Raw genomic sequence first — 14,102 nt, 5'->3', positions numbered from 1 at the left:
CTAAGATCCCACATGCTGCAGGGCAACTATGCCTGCACCACAACTACTAAACCCAAGCACCACAACTAGAGAGCCCACAAGCCACAACCAGAGAGCCCACGCTGCAACGAAAGATCCCACATGCCACAACTAAGACCAGAATCAGCCAAAAATAAATAAATATTAAAAAAAAGAACAGTGTAGCTAAGGACACATTTAAAAAACGAATTCAAAATGTATAGGGAAATTATTTAATCCTATGTCCTGGTTTCTTCCTTAGTAAAATGGGGATAATAACAGCGCCAACAAACATAGAGGTGATGGGGCGATTTCCCTGGTGGTCCAGTGGGTCAGATTCTGAGCTCCCAATGCAGGGAGCCTGGGTTCAATCCCTGGTCGGGGAACTAGATCCCGCATGCATGCCGCAACTAAGAGTTCAAATGCCACAACCAAGAAGTCTGCGTTCCGCAACTGAAGATCTCGCGTGCCGCAACTGGGACCCGCCGCAGCCAAAATAAATAAATATTTAAAAAATTAGAGGTGATGTGAGAATTGAATAAGATAATCTCTAGAAATGCCTAGTATGGTGCTAGACACAATGTGAATAATTAGTCAATACTGGCTATTATTAGAATGATAAATATCCTGTTACTCAATTTGAGGCAACTGACTTTACCTTCCCATGCCTCCATTTTTTTCTTATTTGTTAATGCAACAGAGAGTCTCTAAAGTTTTTGTTTTTTGCCAATAAGAGTCTATGATTCTGTTTGAAAATGAACTACATTTTTGCAAATCTGACAAATGCTTTATTGAAATGTGGAAGCAAAGGTGGTGGAAATCCAGGTGGCAATATCTTACAAGTAGCTGGAGATGTCTCTAGCTTACATAGCTAGATCTAAAATATAATAACATATTCAAAAACACACATACATGCACACAGAATCTCTAACCCACAGTCCAGAAAAATCTGTTAAAAGTTCAAAGAGAGATGGATTTTAAAAAGTCCTGGATAAAAAAAAAAAAAAAAAAAAAAAAAAAAGTCCTGGATAATTTGTTACAAGTAGGAAAGAGTTTGAAACAAATCTTATAAATGTTCATAGTTTGTAATAGAGCACTTATTCACTGAAAACTCTATATTCTCCTTATATATAACATGTTTTCCCCTCACCCTTTTAGGCACTTTTCCATGTTTAAATACGCTAGCTTGGTATTTAGTTGTATGGATACCACCACCTTACCATTATTACATACTTTCCAAAATTACCGCTCACATTTCGCCCCCTTTATCATGATTCTGCCAGATAAGAAGGGGGTTTTCCCCTGTATTGTTGTAGATATAAAGCTCTTAAACAAAGTCATTCTATATAAACATATTCAGTGATTTTGAAAAGCATTTTTATATGTGGTAGGATTGGCATATTTTCACAAATAAAACAGAAATAATGGGTGAGAAACAATTTTAAAACCAGAGAAAATGGCAGCTCTAGCTCCAATTGTCTGTTCCCATGCAGGTATGTAGTAATAGTATTAGAGCTGGTTGAGTTGCCATAAAAGCTTCCAAAAGAGTCTGAATCAGCTTGGTTACCAAAGAGAGTGACACTCTTAAGAGCTTTGTCACCTCCAGTCCTTAGTTACTAAAGCACTTACTCATTTGTCCGAGTTAAAAGCTACTATTTTAAGTTCAAAGTAGAAAACTCCCTTTGGGTGGTAATGATAGTTTAAAATAAACAATTTGGGGGCTGGAGGCAAAGACTGCTTTAAGCACCTACTCTATTTCCCCTCCAGGCAAGTTTTACTACAATCAGGGCTTTCTTATTCTCTATCAGTATTCATGACCTAGGTCATCAAACAGTTTGTAAGATACAGACCACCCCTTCCCCCACTGTTACATCACTGGCGTTCAGAATTCTGGAACTGTGTGTGTAAACATTAAAGCCATGTGTGCTTGACCACATGGGAAGGCGTCAGGATGACCTAGGGCTCCTACGCAAGAGGGAACACCCTGGCGCCAATCTTAACATCACCAAGCCAGCTGTTTGTTTTTATGTGTGAGCCCTATGCGACTCAGCAGTCTTCTAAAGGGACCATATAAAAACAGTTTACATAAAAGACCCTGGGGATTTTGTGCACCTTCATGATATTTGGAAAAATGCATGGCATCAGTATTTTTAAATTTTATATTCATAGACAGAGAGTTTTATTATGGTTTGTTTAATTAACCATTTCCAGCAATGAGGACTTAACTCATATATCAAAAGTCCAAAACTTTTTGAGTGAGGGCACACACACATGCTCTCAATAGCAGCTGGAAAGAGAAAACAACCTAAAACCCCCACATTGCATCTTGATACATATCTTTCACATTCAATCTACCGTTTTGGTATTTTACAATACAGAGACAATTATCAGTCAGTCTCATCTTTATGAAGGAAGCCCATCTTTTGAACAAATCAATGTTTATTGAATGCTTGCCATTTCAGGTGAAACAAAAATACAGTCAAATAAAGTTATACTTAATCCCTTTCCTAGCAAAAATGCATTAATTTACAGTCTTTATCAAATTCTGAGCACTTTCAGCTTATAACCATATATAATTTACTGTCCAATAAAGGCATAAGAAGAGGGGAAAATATTAATGTTCTAATACAGGGTAAGATCACCCTTGTGAAAGCTCAAGAGCGTTCAGACATGGTACTGCTCTTAGTAAGAAAGTATATTCATAAGTAATTTCACACAAACTTTCACTGTTTGGGCCAAGGGTAATTAAGATAAATACACCATCTTCAGGCCAAAACAATGAAAAGCATGCAAATAAAACAATCTTTAATGCCTATAATCTAAATTCACCGCATCTTAATTCAACGTATTAGAAAAGTACAATAACTTATAATGTATTTAGTGGTTATAGGTTATATCTTTTCAAATCCAGAAGGAACCTGTACTCAGTAAGGAAAGATGAAAAATGTCTATCCTCAGATTTCATTGTGTTGGTTAAATGAGTCACTCTTTTGATAATTTCTTCTAAAAATGAGCAGATACAGATGTTAAACATCTGAAACTTAAATTTCTAAATCTCATATGTAAATAATAGATTTGAAGAGATAACCTCTAAATTATTCCAGATCTAAACTTCTCTTATACCAAACATTACTTGGTACTTCGTTTATCTCTTGGAGAAAAAAAAAATCCTTTATTTTTAAAAGTTAAGCAAATTCCTTCCTTTTACAGTACCACATTTCAAAGATTCTGATCTTTCCTCTTTTTAGAAAGATAGTGTAATTAGAAAAAAATATATTCTATGAAAGAAGAGTTCAAAGAGCCGAACTTTTAAAGTAACTACAAGTTCATTTTTTGATTTAATTTCAATTCTCCGTTAGGATAGAAGGTTTCTATTTTTGGATACTCAATGATGACATCCATCTAAAATGATCCTAAGATGCAATACAAAAAGAACTCAAAATTTACTCATATTTTAAATATTCCCATCAGTCAATTTGCAATTTACAATGAAAAAAAACATCAGGAAACATATACCAGATACACAGGAGTAGACATAAATTCTTGGTGCTTTAATTTATTAACTAGAGACTTTTTAAAAAATTGATATATATGAAAAATTCTTAAAATCAATATGGAAAAGGAAGAACAATTCCCTAAGTATAGAAATCTAATTTGTTTTTTAAACACCATGTCTTGATATGTAATTTAAAATGGAGAAAGGCTGAGGGAGGTGTGGTGATGAGGCGTTGAAAAGGGAGCTGAGAAGGGATGGGGATGGGTAATGCGGGACTGGATATGGAGGATGATCAAACAATCGTTTTCTTGAGTGTTCCGTGGTCAGAGTGTCTAGTTGGGCAAGTCAGTTTATGAATTCTCTTGCATCTGAAGGTGCTTACGCATGAGAAAATAAACTTAAAAAAAAAAAAGCATTTGTGAGACTGGGTGGCAGGCATGTGCACTTCAGTCACAAGTGGCACTGTAAATTACAACCAAAACCAAGGCACAATTTGCCCACATTTTGCAAAAATCACAAAAAAGTTTTTCATAACTGGTTCTGTTTGTTGCAGGAGGAAAAAAAAAAGAGTAATTCTATATTAAGGCACAGCCTTTGAGGCTTTGGTAGGAAAACTGCATATTGGGTGAATCCTGACCTAGACACCTTGATCCTTGATTCATGACCCCATCAGAGCCAGACAAGGGCTCTCTGACTATGAATTAAACTGTTTGATTCCTCTGCGCCCAGGGACACACAAAGCCTGTACTCTCAGCTGTTACATAAGAGGCTCTGGAATCCCTGGATGGTGTTTGTAAATAGCGCTGCCATGCGCATGGAACCCACGTGTCAAATGTTGACGTGACTGTGTGAAGTGTCAACAAGTTCCGAAGAGAAACCTCCTATTTCTTTTGCCCTAAAAAAAGAGCATGTGGGTGTCAAGGAATTATTTCCAGGGGAGATTTTTTTCTCTCCCTCCATCTCCCACCAAAAAAAAAAAAAAAAAAAAAAAAAAGTGGGAAGAAGAACTGGAGGAAATGACCAATCTCCATCACTTTTCTTCTTATGTAACTCCTGACATGAGGACATGATCAAAATTAACTGCCTGTCTAATTAAATTTAGGGTAAGTTTTGTAATCTCAACAATGCATTCTGAATGCACTTTCTACCTCCTCTCATCAGACTTCTTGTTTTTCTTATTATGAGAGATAGTATTACAACCACTAGAAGGACACTAAGCAGGCAAATAGTTTGCAAAGTGGCAAATCTCCATCCAAATAAAATTACAATATGACCCTTGCAGAGGAAAGTATCCAATAGCTTTGTTTGGGTGAACAGAAACACAATTTAGTACCTTTTATCATGGGTCTGTGAACAGAAAACAAACTCCATTCCTTAAGGAGGCTAAATTCTTACCAATATTAGAGAAAACTGACAATGTCAACAACTAAGTTTTTATCCCTAAATATGAAGAGTTGCCCATAATCTTCAGGATTACTTAAAGCACAAGTTATAACAATGTAAAAAAACTGATGCAAACTGTCAGTAGTAAATTAAACTGTTTTAAAAAATACACTGCCTTCAAAAAAAAATCTCAAGCATTTTTTAGTCATTTTAAAATGCCATGTTCTATATCTTTTATATACTTGATACAAAATGTTTTTAAATTACATATTAAATATGAGCTGCTGTCTATAAAATGTCCTACTTGAAAAGTATCACATTTAAGAGTAAACAGGTTAAGTTTCAAACTATTGAAAATTTAGTTCCCAAAGTTAACCAAATGTCCTTTCTAATTTTGATTTCCAGTAGACACACATAATTCATAGTCATTTAAAAAGGTAAGTTATTAGCAAAATGTCTACTAGCTTCATTTTCTGCCAATGTTTTTCTCCAAGCTATTATGTGGTAGACAATTCCAAAATTAAAAACCATTTAGGTGATTGGATTGGAATAAGGATAGATGAAATCTAGAATGAAAAGTTTAAAATATGTGCTTTCTTGCTGAAATGTATCTGCTTCTCTTTTTACAAAAACAAATAATGTATGTGTTGAGTATTTTTAGATTGGAAGATTTGTTCTTCCCTCATTTTTAAAATATTTTTCCAGTTTTATTGAGAAATAATTGACATACATCACTGTATGTTCTTCCTTCATGTTTGAAAAGTATCCATTTATGGTCATTTTTCCTCTTATCAATTATGTTTGATACATGAAAATATGAATATAAAGTGAATTAATGTTTTAATAACTGATTCACTTTTTGAGATGCTCACTCCAATTTTATGAACTATCAGACACTTCATTTGCACAAATGATTTCTTGTTCTGTTACGACGTATGCAGTAAGACAAACAAAAAGCTAATAATCACCCAAACTAATTAGTGGGTGTCCAAAAGTAATCCTTTTAATGCAAAAATCATGAAAGGCTATAAAAGAGCTGACAGAACTTTATAGCCAATGGCAAATGTGAAAATTCTGTAACTTCAAACAAAAATGGAAAAAGTACCGAAAGAACAAACAGATTAAAAAATAAATGAACAGGAACAAGACAGTAGGTTACAGATGGAATCTGGGTATAGTATCATTGTATTATTTTTAGATTCTGGTGCTTTACTTTAGAATCAGCACAACTAATAATTAAGGTATTTTTTAATGGGTGTCCTTGTTTCTCAATGCAGGCAGGAAAGAAAAACAGGAGAAATAACTCAGAGATAGACCATGCTATATCCTCTGGGCTTCACTATCATTATTTAAGCCTTTTTTCCTTTTACACTGCAAGACAAAAAAAAAAAAAAAAAAAATCAATTTGAGGAGAAATATATAATAAAAACCCACCTTGAGAGTTGGGTGAATAGTTTCCATTAAAGTATAATCTGAACATAGAAACCAGATTTAATACTCTATCAAGAAAAAGACATGACTTGGTAAGGCAGGTTTTAGTAATGGCTAATAAAGCATGACAATAGTAATTAAAATTATCATTACTTTGTGACATCCACAAAATTGTGACAAATCTCAAAATAGCAAAAGTAGCAAATGAAAAACATCAATACTATGTATGGCATATGTTCATGGGAGACCTACTGTCTATGCCTGACATGGGCAAGTCTGCTCTCTCTGAAGAGAGAAGTCCATCAGCAAAAATCCACAGCCCACTGTTTTGAATACAGTGTATCTTTCAATAATAATTATTTATTAAAAGGTAAGCTAAAAATATTTTTTAAAAAATCAAAATATCCCTAATTTGAAAAGGTTTACAATTTTTGGAACCACATTAAATAAAGCAAAGATGGAGTACTACACTCAAATTCAGTGAGCAGCTTTCTGAATATTATAGAGATACTAGTATGAAAATCTACTATCAGCTGAGTTGGTTCAAAAAGTGTTGCAAGAAACAAGAGATGGCAAAAGCAAATAAACTACTCATTTCTCCTATAAGGAAGACCACACCTATATTCTACCTTATTGCTTTCCATAATAATCACTACATCAACTTCCTGATGGGTCAAAGGTTCTAACATGAGTGTCTAACTTGGGCCTGTCACAAATACACAACAAACATACAAGTAAATGCTATAATCATACTCTTAAAAGGTATATCTGGGTCATTTCTACAGCTATTCCTTGAAAAAGTAATGATTACAGCAATTACATAAAGCCAAGACATGTCCCCACTGAGTACAATAACATGTGTACATTATTAAAGCTAAATGCTTCAAGATCATTGGCTTTCCCCCACACTGTTATCAGTCATGGCACCAAGCTATGGGATCCAACTGGCAGCATTCTAATCAGAATAAAAGGGAAAGGAGTATTGCTTAACAAGAAGAATGTTTGGTATCTAGAATTACATAAAGTTAGAAATTCAAATAACATCAACCCCAAGTAATTCACTGTGTGTGTTCAAAATTATGTCCTAATTTCATAGGGTCTAGATCTAAAAATCTGCACTCATTTTACCATTAACAGTCTTTAAAATTGTGCTGGTGTTAGTAAAGACTGTGGCTATTTACCATTAACAGTCTGTAAAATTTTGTTGGTGTTTGTAAAGACTGTGGCTCTATGTGGCGAAACATGGAGAGCCATCAACATTCTGATCCTAACTCTTTCCCACTTTGTCTTGGCATCACAAAGAGGCTGCAGACCAGTTTCTTTTCTTAACCCTATTTTACGTGTATATTGTTAATAATGCTGCTATGAATATTCAGGTACAAGTTTTTGTGTAGACAGGTGCACGCACTTTAAGTCTCCTTTTATGACTTTCCCTATATAGCCCACATTATAGCTACATTTTCATCATTAGTGGTAATGAGGTGGTAGAGCATAATGGTCAAAAGACTGGCTCTAGAGACTGACTGGCTAAATTCATAGCCTAGCTAAGCCACGTACTGGCTGTAGGAACTTGGGCAAGTTATTTAATCTCACTGTGTATTAGTTTCTTCTCCAGAGATAGGGATAACACCACCACCTACCTCTAGAGTTGTGATGAGAATTAAATGATATAACTTGCAGTGTCATAAAACATTAAAACAACTTAAAATATTTTTAATGCAAAAGTATTTTAAGCAAAAAAAACACCTTTTGTGTAAACAAAAACCTATATTCTGATGCACATTTTGATAAGACATGGTAGTACAATCACATGATTGATGAGACAGAACTGTGTTAAACTTTTTTGTTTGGGGGGAATAAAAGGTTTAAAATTATCTGATCATGTCATAAAATGGTACAGAACTAAATATATACATACAAAAGTATACAAGTCAAATGGGAAATCTGAGTAAGATTGGTAGACTGTACCAATGTCAGTCTCCTGACTGTGATATTATACTATAGTCTTGCAAAATGTTACCACTGGGGAAAATTGGGCAGAATGTTCATGTTCAATTATTATTATTTCATACAACTGCATATGAATCTACAATTAGCTCAATAAAAATTTCAATTAAAGATATGTGATCCTGGGCTTCCCTAGTGGCGCAGTGGTTGAGAGTCCGCCTGCTGATGCAGGGGACACGGGTTCGTGCCCTGGTCTGGGAAGATCCCACATGCCGCGGAGCGGCTAGGCCCGTGAGCCATGGCCGCTGAGCCTGCGCGTCCGGAGCCTGTGCTCCGCAACGGGAGAGGCAACAACAGTGAGAGGCCCGCGTACCGGGAAAAAAAAAAAAAAGATATGTGATTCCCTTGGACTTCCCTGGTGGCGCAGTGGTTAAGAATCCGCCTGCCAATGCAGGGGACACGGGTTGGAGCCCTGGTCTGGGAGGATCCCACATGCCGTGAAGCAACTAAGCCCATGCGCCACAACTACTGAGCCTGCACTCTAGAGCCTGTGAGCCACACTACTGAAGCCCGCGCGCCTAGAGCCCATGCTCCGCAACAAGAGAAGCCACGGCAACAAGAGAAAGCCTGAGCACTGCAACGAAGAGCAGACCCCGCTCGCCGCAACTACAGAAAGCCCGCACACAGCAATGAAGACCCAACACAGCCAAAAATAAATAAATAAATAAATTAATTAATTATTTATTTTTTTAAAAAATAAAAATATGCGATCCCAGTATAAATTTACTAAACATCAACCAACTGTATGCTTATAATGACTGGCTTTTATAGGACAACTGCCATAACCTGTAGAAGTTACATTTAAGGAGAAAGCACCATCTTTACTACCATCATCAGCAACACCAACGCCTTTTACATTATTTTTCTTATGCATTTAGAATAGATTACACATGTTCTAATTAAATGACATTTTTTGCTACTTCTACATCATTTATTAAACCTTTCTTCCCCTCAGCTTTTATTGAGAGTAACTGACATATAACATCATGTAAATTTAAAGTATACAATGCAATGATTTGTAATAGGTATATATTGGGAAATGATTACCACAATAAGGTTACTTACAACACCCATGACTTCATATCGTTATGATGTGTGTGATGAAAACTTTTAAGATATACTCTCTTAGCAGCTTTCAGGTATACAATACAGTAATGCTAACTACAGTCACCATACTATGCGTTACAACCCAGAACTTATTCATTTTATAACTGGAAATTGGTACCCTTTGACCACCTTCACCCCCTACCTCCGACCCCCAACTCATTAAATCTTGATTTAGTAGTATACCACTAGATTCTGTTACAGAATAAAAAGACATAGAAATCAGTGCCTCCCTTCCAACAGACATAAATCTAACTTAAAAAAAAAAATTTACAGTATTTTTAGTGAAGCAACCAGTTAATTTTATGTCCTAAATTGTCCTCCAAAAATGCTTCATTCCAATTCATTCATCTTTTTATGTAATCCTCAGATTATGTGGAGCTTGATTTCAAGTCAGTTTGAGGAACAGCCCTTAGTGAGTATAAGATATCGATCTCAAAATTCTTAAAACTGCAGGTAGGTTGACATTATCACTGAATTTAATTTTACACAAAATATTAAAAATCCACCTACCATCAATTTATACTTCTTGAAGCCTGGCACATTTAACTGCATTTCATGACAAGTGGAGAAAGCATAAATCGAAGTTGATAGAATTTACTATTTTGGAATGGGCAACCAAAATCCATTTTATTGAGAAAAGATTGTATATCTATCTTAGGTATTTTCTGCAATGTACAACCTAGAATAAGAATAATGCTGGAAATAAGCAGATACATACAATCCTTTTTGGCTTGCAGTCACAATGATTCAAGGTGTCTTGCTTTGCATTCTTCCCTCCAGGAACTCTTCTCTCCCACTACACACCAAACCAACAGATGAACTATATAACCTCCCTAAATAATGGCACAGTATTTACAAAGTTTTGGCAGTGAGTCAAAATAGAAATTGGAGATCTAGACCAAGTAAATACTGTATATTTGGCAAAATCACATTTGTGGTTGTGTTCTTCAGCACAGTTTCCAAGATAACCACCAACTCTACTTGGCAACCTGACTCTCCCACAGTTAAGGCTCCACCTGTAAAACTGGCTTGAGAGATATTTTCCTGCTACTGGATTTGGTGCCATTACTACTCTTAAGAACTACTGTGCAATGATGGCATAACAGTTGAGAAAATGTTATTTTGATGAACCAAAACTGACAGCTAGCTGGTCCAAAGTTTTAACCTGTCCCCATGACAGGAAACAATTAGAGTAAAACAGTCTACATGGTTGCTTACAAAACAAAGAAGATTCCCTCTAGTAATTGAAGATTGCTAAGACTATTAAAGTCTATTAAGCAATGATAACATCAACAACAAAGACAACAATTAAACTTGTAGAGGCAATCAGGGCATTAAAAAAAGCAGATTTAACATTTTCTAAGTATTAAACATTCTAAAATGTCAAACATCCACAGCTTATGAGAACATTTTATTGCAAACTAATTTCTTAAGAATTCACATGAATTTACTAACTTGGATTTGGTGCAGTATGAAAAATAAAGTTTCTGCCAGGTGTGTCTGTGAATCGTAAGAAGAACTTCTTAATGAGATAAACAAGGAAAGATTGGGCTGGCCAAAAAGTTCATTCAGGTTTTTCAGGAACATCTTACAAAAACCCAAACGAACTTTTTGGCCAACCCAATACATTTCAGTAGTGCCATTTGGCTTACAACACTGTGTATGGGTGGAGTCTTGGAGAAGTTGATAGAGAAATTCTAACTGCAACAAGCGAAACCAAAACATTAACTCCACTCTTTGTTACCTAATACAAGTCTAGTGCCCAAACAGAACTTTGGAAGTCTGTCATAACAACTCCCAGGCAGGTGCATTTCACTTGTTCTGGAAGTGATGTTGACCCGCCAATATCTAGGTCCATGCACCACTGAATCAGAATCCTATTAATCCCTCTGGCTCCTGGAATGGACCAACACAATACCAGATCTAATTAGAGCCATAAGAAGAGTTTGGTAAATGTGTGAATTTAAACAAGGCAAGAGACTTCCCTCATTCCAAGTTAATTTCTCATTAACCATTAGTTCAATTTAAAAAATAAGCAGGGGACTTCCCTGGTGGCGCAGTGGTTAAGATTCCGTCTGCCAACACAGGGGACACGGGTTCGAGCCCTGGTTTGGGAAGATCCCACAAGCCGTGGAGCAACCAAGCTCGTGTGCCACAGCTACTGAGCCTGTGCTCTACAGCCCATGAACCACAACTACTGAGCCTGCATGCCACAGCTACTGAAGCCCGCGCACCTAGAGCCCATGTTCCACAACAAGGGAAGCCACCGCAATGAGAAGCCTGCGCACCACAACGAAGAGTAGCCCCCACTCACCACAACTAGAGAAGAGCCTGCGTGCAGCAACAAAGACCCAACGCAGCCAAAAATAAATAAATAAATGAATATTTATAAAAAATAAGGAGGGCTTCCCTGGTGGCACAGTGGTTAAGAATTCACCTGCCAATGCAGTGGACACAGGTTTGAGCCCTGGTCCAGGAAGATCCCATATGCCGCGGAGCAACTAAGCCCGTGCGCCACAACTATTGAGCCTGCGCTCTAGAGCCCGCGAGCCACAACTACTGAAGCCTGTGCGCCTAGAGCCTGTGCTCTGCAACAAGAGAAACCACTGCACTGAGAAGCATGCGCACCACAAGGAAGAGTAGCCCCCACTTGCCGCAACTAGAGAAAGCCCGCGTGCAGCAACCAAGACCTATTGCAGACATACATACATACATACATACATAAATGAATGAATGAAATTTTTGGAGAATCCAGGTAGTATTGACTCTCACAAATATGGTAAATGAAAAGCTGAGGTTATGTCTTTCATTGTAAAGTATCCCATGCTAATTAAAATAATTTTTCTAGGGCTTCCCTGGTGGCGCAGTGGTTAAGAGTCCGCCTGCCGATGCAGGGGACACAGGTTCGTGCCCTGGTCCGGGAAGATCCCACATGCTGCGGAGCGGCTGCGCCCGTGAGCCATGGCCGCTGAGCCTGCGCGTCCGGAGCCTGGGCTCCGCAACGGGAGAGGCCACAACAGTGAGAGGCCCGCGTATCGCAAAAAAAAAAAAAAATTTCTACTAAAGGAAAAAGTAATATTTTCTTGATTTGGTGAATAATATGCACATCTCCTCCTTATAATCATTGAAGCCCCTCATACAATATTAATTAGCAGCTATTTTCAGAAAAGAGTCTAAATTGGATGCTGGGAAAGAACAAGCTTTCATGGTCACAATGAAAATTATTAATCAATGTAGATATCCTTACTTATCAATGTGATGTATCTATTATTAATTGAATAGCCTTAAGACAGTATATACAACATCTGAAAAGTCCCCCAAAAGTAGTTATATACCACTGTTAGCAAAAGAAATTATTTATTTTAAATTCTGAATTGCTGGAATAATTAACCACAGTTTTCTCAACAAACAGTAAGCATTTGTGCTAAATTCCTAAGTGTTTTCTTTATTATTTAGGACAAATAAGAACTAACCAAATGAGCTGTTTCTATTCCACAGAGATGAGTAATATGTCTCCCTTGTAATCATGCCTCCGATATCAATGATTAAAGTAAATTTAACTGCTTTTCCAGAGATCAAAATACAAGGAGTTACAAAGTGAACTATTGAGGACAAATAGTTTTGGAAATCCGATTTATGGAGTAATGTCCATTACTGTGCTTTTCCAACTCTGTCCACCTTTTAATCATGTCCATGCCTTCTAAACTTGTTTGACTTTCCAGTCTTCCACTAACACTTCTCTGCTTGATAACATTTAAAAAATCAGTATTTATTGTGTTGAAATTTATATTCTACTTCAAACCTATTACAAAACACACATGCAAACATGGAAAAGAATATAACTCCCCTCCAGTATTTCAACTTTTCATTAAAATGCAAATATAATGACTTTCATTAGCCAGGCAACAATACCCACAGACTTAAATCAAACCCAACCCAACCCAACCCAATTATCTTTTCTATGTACATTCCAACTGTCCCTAAGATATATTCTTCCTCTTATGTTGGATCATTTGTTGATGAACACTTTTAGATTTGTATTTGCCATTATTATCCCTGATTGGAGAGGGAAAAGCACAATGTGTGACTCGAGATTTTAAATTTTGGATATATCCTACTCCCTAGACAGACAAAGATAAAAATATTTCCCTAAATTTTCAACAACTGGAAAATGATCCTTTTTCAATTCCTAAACACTACAAGAAGAAGGAAGAAAACTCACTCAATGCAATTAAAAGTATGTCATGAGGGTAACAGCCAGTAAATTTCACTTATATTTCACATTCGACCTTCTCAGCAGTCTATCCAGCCCACGCTTTATTTGCCATAGGTAGAAAAGTCTCCATAGAAACTTAGCTTAATATCGCTAGACGAGCAGCCCCAATGAAAGAGATTCAGCAAGATTCATGTGCGTAAAAAGGAGGAGGAGGAGAAAGAGGAGAAAAGGAAGAGGAAGAAGGGGAAGAAAGGGGAAGAGGAAGAAGAAGTAGAAGAGGAAAGAGGATGAGGAGAAAAGAGACACAGAGAAAAGCAGAGAGATAAAAGACCAAAGAAAAGAGAGCAGCCAAGAGGGAAAGAGAAATTTGGATGGGACTGTTAGAAATCTGCTCTCTACGTCTCTGTTTCTTTACTGGGATTGGGTTTCATTTCTTTCGGCGCCCCTGACCTTGCAGTCTTCCAA

At 36.7% G+C, this 14,102-nt stretch overlaps 1 protein-coding gene across 3 annotated transcripts in view; it reads right to left on the bottom strand.

Annotated features, from left to right (window-relative positions):
* Positions 1-14,102, bottom strand: part of TET2 (tet methylcytosine dioxygenase 2) — a 131,789-nt gene that overhangs the window by 116,502 nt on the left and 1,185 nt on the right. The window lies entirely within an intron of this gene.

This window comes from Delphinus delphis, chromosome 5 (assembly GCF_949987515.2).
Source record: "Delphinus delphis chromosome 5, mDelDel1.2, whole genome shotgun sequence".
In the NCBI taxonomy this organism is placed as follows: Eukaryota; Metazoa; Chordata; class Mammalia; order Artiodactyla; family Delphinidae; genus Delphinus; species Delphinus delphis.
Note: the sequence above shows the minus strand (reverse complement) of the source record. Positions and strands in the feature narration are given on the sequence as shown.